The sequence below is a fragment of the Xenopus tropicalis genome, chromosome 3, assembly GCF_000004195.4.
Source record: "Xenopus tropicalis strain Nigerian chromosome 3, UCB_Xtro_10.0, whole genome shotgun sequence".
Taxonomy (NCBI): domain Eukaryota; kingdom Metazoa; phylum Chordata; class Amphibia; order Anura; family Pipidae; genus Xenopus; species Xenopus tropicalis.
The window spans coordinates 100,857,881-100,864,096 of NC_030679.2; positions in this window are offsets into that span (position 1 = coordinate 100,857,881).

Consider the following 6,216-nt stretch of genomic DNA (forward strand, 5'->3'; position numbering starts at 1 on the left):
TTTGTTTTTACCGATGTGTTTTTAAATAATGCTAAATTTAAATGTTGGCAAGATGAAGCATGATTGTGTCAGCAGAATCAATATTTGGTTTCAATTGCTTTCTAGGTAGAGTAATGGACACCATCTGGGTTCATTGATGGCTACTAAATATTTTATTATAGACTTTGCATTTTTACCTATGCAGTTGCGTCATTTATTCCATTTTCCCTGCTTGAATATCACTTAACCATTACTTTAATCTTCGATATGTAATTACAGAGATTTAGGGTTATGGATATTTCATTTAATAGATGAATGCTGTTTTAATTTTCCTGTTTTTATGCATGCTTGTGTAAATATCCAGGGAGTCCAGATGGATTAAAAGAAGCACTGGGCGAAAACCTTATAGAGCAAAGCCCCACATGTGAAAGAACAGTGTTTATATTTTATGGCCTGTGGGAGAAAGTTGTTGCCAATAACAGTAAATAATAGTAACCCCACAATAAAAGTGTTTGAGAGAGCTATAAAAAGCCTCCTATGGAATTTGGTTGGAGGTGGATAGGTGCACTATTATCCCTTATCCTGGCTGGACCAAAATCTCTAACATCTACTCTGGGCTGGAGCGCCTCTTTTTTAATTTGCTGAGCATCGCCACCCTCTCTTCTTCAGGAATCCATTGGGGTGGGGCGAGCGCTTGCACAGTACAAAACTTTTTTAGAGATTTGTGGAAAACACATGCATGCTACTAGAACTGGAGCAGGGGACACCCCAGAGGACAAAGGAAAATGATGGAGGAGCGCTCAGCAACACCACCCCGTGCTGTTGCATTTTTTGAAGAATTAGAGTGTTATCATTTTCTTTTGTCCTCTGGGGTGTCCCCTGCTCCAGTTCTAGCAAGTAAGCAACTAGTATCACTGAGTGGGAGTCTACTATCTTGGTATCCCCCATTGATTATACCTTTCCTTCTCCTTCTGGAACTAAGCCCCATTCACATTTTTCAAAAAGCATAAAATGAATTCAGAACAATTATTTTCGGCATTTACATTAATCCAGTTAAATAATGCCCCTTCATAAAGCCTTTAGTGCTCTAGCTAAAGCCAAACAGATCTGCAACCTGTGACCTGCTGTTGTGGAAATACAAGTGCTTAAATACACTGGGGGGTTGTATTTAATCAACAGCTGGAATGCTGCAGGTTGCAGATTTCTGATAAAACATACCTCAATTACATATAATTAACCTACTTCAATAACCTTACTTTATTGCTTTCAAACTGATATTAATTATAGAGAAAAACATTCACAGCATCAGAATTTAATTTATGTAACTTAATTATTGCCTCATTATGGTGAATAAAATTGTCTAATTTGGGTGAATTAGGGATGAGCAATTATACTGAAGAGCATAGTTTTTTCAAGTGTAAAATCATTTTAAGAAGCAAAAGGACAAAGATTGTATGGCTATCTTAGCAAATGTTCCAAACTAAAGCACAGAAAACATAGGGGGCAGATATACCACAATCCCCAGAAGTTGTCACAATCGATGGGAGAGTTTAAGTTGGGGCTTTTAACCCTAGGGCAAATACAGGTATGGGGTCTGTTATCCAGAATGCTTGGGGCTTGAGAGGTCTTTCTATAATTTGGATCAGCTAAAAATAATTTAAATATAAGATAAACCCAAAAGGACACTGATAAGGATACATTATATCTCAGTTGGGGTCAAGTACAAAACACTGCATATAAAAATTGCATATATTTGATTAAATTGGAGTCTATGATAGAAGGCCTTCACTTAATTCAAATCTTTCAGGATAATGGGTTTCTGGATATTGGATTCTATATTCTGTTGAGGGATCTGTATGATTGCTTAATAATTTGGCACAATGCTGTTATCTTGCTGATAACTGTCAGGCAGAACCCAGATTCACCCAAACCACCAATGCACTTAGCTTTGCAAATATACTAATTGTGCTTAGGACATGGGCCAAATCCAGTTCAAACATTTATTGTATCGTTAGAAGTCAGTGGAGAAAACTGTATGTAGCCCAGTATTACATTTTATTCTTTCTCTCCCAACCCTATCAGTTACATGAAAGGAAGGATATAGAACAGTGGTTCTTGGCCTCTGGGTCAAATGATCATGGGGTTTATGGTATTTTCTACATACCTTTGCTTCCAAGGTAATATCCCCAGCACCCTGTGAACATGGCTGCATTGAAATAATTTCAATCATTATGATTGAGATTGACCTTTGATTCAAGGAATCAGCATAAAGCCACAAAGCCTTGAGAGCTGGTGCATGTTAGCATGTTTACATCTGAAAAACGTGGTGTGAAATAAATGGCATTTTTAGAATGGTGCATTTTTTTACATCACCCATATTTGATCTCCACATTTGATGCCATTATTTTACATCCCTACAGATGTCAAGTAATCCATTAGTGTAGGAAAAAATTCCAGTGTCAAGTAAATGGTGTAAAAAACCCAATGATAAACAAACAATATCCACATATAAGACATATTATAGACTTCATTAATGTAAAAACTTATTAGAAACTTACTTGGCTTCTATAAAAATTACATTTCATTGCACTCTTCAAACCAGGCTTAAATCTGTCTGGAGTGTTACACAATGACATGCCGTTGCATAAATAAATAAGTATTTGCATATAAAATGAGGTAAGATGTGATTTTGATAATAACATGGAATCTACAAGCATTTTGGCTAAGAATAGCTGAGATGTTTTTTAAATTGGTTATTTTATCTGGGCAGTAATTTATGGCAATGTGCCACTATGAGAGGGTTTTGTAACAGATGGTACATCATGTACACAAAGTAATCAGTCAGTCTCAGCCAGAAATTCAGTGGTGGTACAAACATATGAACTACAGGAAGGAATATTATTAATGTGACATAAATACTTCATAAACGTTGTTCCACCTACCTGGAGTGTATATGGTTATTCAGCATATGGTACTGATTTGAAGAACCAGTAAATCAAAAACTAGATAAATCATTGCAAGAAAAAAAAAATCCAATTTTAAAGGTATATTTGCTATCTGTTATAAGGGCACATTTTTATTAACAGAGTTGGACTCATATTGACATGTTTTTATGGTTTTTACTGGTTGAGAATTGATGACAGGGGTGGCATCATTTCCAGCATGCCAATGTGTGGGTTGTTAATATTGGCATAAACATTGGATTCCCTTGGTGTAAGTCAGTTGCATCCATGGATCCCTGCATTAAGGGGGGACATGTCTGTAGGCTTCCCCAAGCACTCAAAAGTCCAATAAAGTACCAAAAATGGCTTATAATCTATGTAGGTAGGGTAAAGGTTTTTCCAACCTTTATTTCAGGAGGGTTGTGGAAGGGCTGTTCCTGAACTACAGTTGGGAGGGGGGGTGTTCTCCATTCCTGGGTTCAAGTATTTTTTCTGGCAGTGCAATAAATGGCTAGGGGGTGTCATGGTCCCCTAGTTTATAAAAATGGAAGGATCTTCTTTATTTTTAGGCCCCCATTTGCAGGAGTAGGTGGTGGACTAAAAGACCTGGGAGGAGGACGGCCTGGTTAGGCAAGATCAGGGTAGTTAGTAGAGCAGCCACAGGCTCCAATGAGGAGGCCAGCAAGGTTTAGTATCTTACAGTGACAAAGCTGCCAGTTTAGGAACTTGAGCAATTAGGCTCAGAAATAGGAGATTTCTTGAGTGTGGGACCACTGTGAGCTTCAGCATGCACTGGGGATTGCACTGGCACCCAAGTTATTTGTGAGATCTGGGTTTAATCAGTGGGGTTAACCCTTCCTCCAACAATAGAGCGAGGGCCCACCTCAGAGTAAAAAGTCCATGTAATCTGTGCTTTGCCAGGAGATGCTATTCCCAAAGCAAGCCTGGGTAAGACCAATACAAGTACAAGGTACCAGTAAACAGGCCATTTCTAAAAAGGTGTTGTGGGTTACCAACAACCATCCAAGCCTACACAGTGACAGCATACATAGTATACACAGTATACATCACAGTACTGCTGATCTTAAGGATTCAGTTGAGGGACCAGATTTCTTCTTTTTAAAAAACAATCTTAATGAGAGCAATGATTTTAAATACATTCAATTGCATATTATGTAAGAATATCCGATTGAGAGGTGGCAATAATTTGCTTTCAGGTTAAGCTTAATACAATGTGAGACAGGTTAAAGTCACTTTACCCATGGCAATGAAGAATCCAGTAATGACCAGTTTCTTGTAAAGGCAGATCACATCTTGCTGAGGCCATTAGGATAAACAAAATTATCAGAAAGTTTACAGGAAAAAGGAGATGAATTATGGAGCGTTAAAGAATGTTATATGAAGGTGTCTACTCTGTGAGCATTTTTGACAGAATTCTAATACTTTTCTAGGGGCTGCAAAATTTGTTACACGGCAACTGCTTTTAATGGATGGGAGCATGGTGAGAAAATTATTAATTATATTATTATTAATTATACTAGTACAGGTAAAGGACACATTATACAGAATGCTTGGGACCAAGGGTATTCCGGATAAGGGGTCTTTCCGTAATTTGGATCTCCATACCTTAAGTCTACTAAAAAATCAATAAAACATTAATTAAACCCAATAGGATTGTTTTGCATCTAATAAGGATTATTTATATCTAAGTTGGGATTAATTACAAGATACTGTTTTATCACTACAGAGAAAAAGGAAATCAGTTTTACAATTCTGAATTATTTGATTAAAATGGAGTCTATGGGAGACAGGCTTTCCATAATTCAGAGCTTTCTGGATAATGGGTTTCCGGATAAGGAATCCCATACCTGTAATTATTAACTACTTGTTGCTGCAAATGGCATGCCTTTTGTGTTAGGTACAGGTATGGGATCCCTTATCCGGAAACCCGTTATCCAGAAAGTTACGAATTATGGAAAGGCCATCTGCCATAGACTCCATTATAAGCAAATAATTCAAGTGTTTAAAAATGATTTCCTTTATCTTTGTACTAATATAACAGAACCTTGTACTTGATCCGACTAAGATATAATTATTCCTTATTGGAGGCAAAACAATCCTATTAGGTTTATTTACTATTTCAATGATTTTTAGAAGACTTAAGTTATGGAGATCCAAATTATGGAAAGATCCCTTTTCCGGAAAACCCCAGGTCCCGAGCATTTTGTATAACAGGTCCCATACCTGTAATTATTTTTCTCTGACAAATCCTAAATTAAGATCTAACTATATACATTGCTAGATTTGAGGTATAAATAATGTAAAAGGTTGATGTCTGTTCCATTTGTTTGACCTTGTTGCTGTAACTCTAGATTACAAATTGGCCTCATTGTTCATATTTCTATGTGTGATGACCTGCCAACCACTGCCACACTTTGCCCTGTCATTCCATCTATATATTATTATGGCCTAACTCAGTTATACTTTATGTACCCACCATCGGATGCATATCATTGATTTACATAGGCAGTTTGCAGCCTGGTTAGAATATAAATGAGTTTAGTGAGCCTGAAACTAATGAGCTCCATGCATTATTCTGATCCAGTTTTAAATAAATGTCAACAAAAAAACACATTATATAAAGGTCCATTCGATTACACTATAAATCTTTTGTCATTAAATTTCCTCTTCACATTTATTAAGTCACAGCCCTTATACCCATTCATTTATCTGTGCCGTGTCTATTGTAAAGTTAATTTCTGAACATGACCCACGGCTTAAAACCTCCATGTCCATAGTACTAAACCTTTACAATGTGCCATTATTAATAGTTATTTTTTTAAAAAAACAATAAATTCAAAACTTAAGAAACAGACTGATGTTTCCTTCAGCACCTATATCATAGTGAGTCAGATTGTTTGCTGCAGTTACTGAGCAACAGCATATGCAATACTGTATGTAGCAAATGGAAAATCCACTGTATTTCTATGCAGCTTTACCTCCCATTTATTTTTTTTTAATAAGCAAGAAATTATCAGGGACTGTCTTACTCTATGTATAGAACCTTCTTTCCCTGCATATTCACATTAATAACAGTGAAAGTTGCTTTATTACCTGCCTTGGCATGCTTTATAAATGGCATTTAAAAATATATATATATTTGTCCTATAAATTTATGGAAACACTGGTGGTAACCAGGGGAACAGTGCATTTAATATGTAGGTATTATATCACTGTGCAGAATAATCACTAAAGCTTATTATGTAACATAACTGTACAGTGTTAGGCACCAAAA